Here is a 717-nt window from a genome sequence, read left to right on the forward strand (position 1 = left end):
TGTCAGGCACGTTCTTCTTAATATGATGATCAGAGCTGATTGTCTGATCATCCTATTCACCACGATGAAGATCGAATATACATCTTAGAATTAATCAAACACGGATCGAAGAAGAAACAGTAATACTTTTATTAATTCATAGGACTTAGCAGGGCTCCTCCTCTCAACCTAGGAGGTTTAGAAACTCATACTGATGTAAAACACAAAGTAAAACTAAAAAATATGTTGAATGATAGAATGTTGTTCGAATGATTATGTAAAATACACTTTAAATACTAAACAGATGACTAGTAAGGGTAAAACAGTCTTTTTAGTGCTAAAATACACTTCTGGGGCCTACTTAGTGAGTGTTTGGGCTAAGCTTTGATGAGATCCACGTGCTATGAGGTCTCTGGGGCATGGAATGCCAGCTAGGGGGTCCTCTTTGGGCGTTTGTATGCTGGTCTCTGCTCTTTGGGCGCTGGATGCCTGGAAGGGGCAAGAAGCTGGCGTTGGACGCCAGTTTTGGGCTTTCTAATTCGAAGTAAAGTATGAACTATTATATATTGCTAGAAAGATCTGGAAGTCAGATTTCTATAGCCATTGAGAGCGCTCCATTTGGACTTCTTTAGCTCCAGAAAAGCTCTTCCGAATTTAAGGAGGTCAGATCCGGATAACATCTGCAGTGCTTTCTCTGTCTCTGAATCAGACTTCTACTCCAGCTCCTCAATTTCATCC

This window comes from Arachis hypogaea, chromosome 20 (genome assembly GCF_003086295.3).
Source record: "Arachis hypogaea cultivar Tifrunner chromosome 20, arahy.Tifrunner.gnm2.J5K5, whole genome shotgun sequence".
Taxonomy (NCBI): domain Eukaryota; kingdom Viridiplantae; phylum Streptophyta; class Magnoliopsida; order Fabales; family Fabaceae; genus Arachis; species Arachis hypogaea.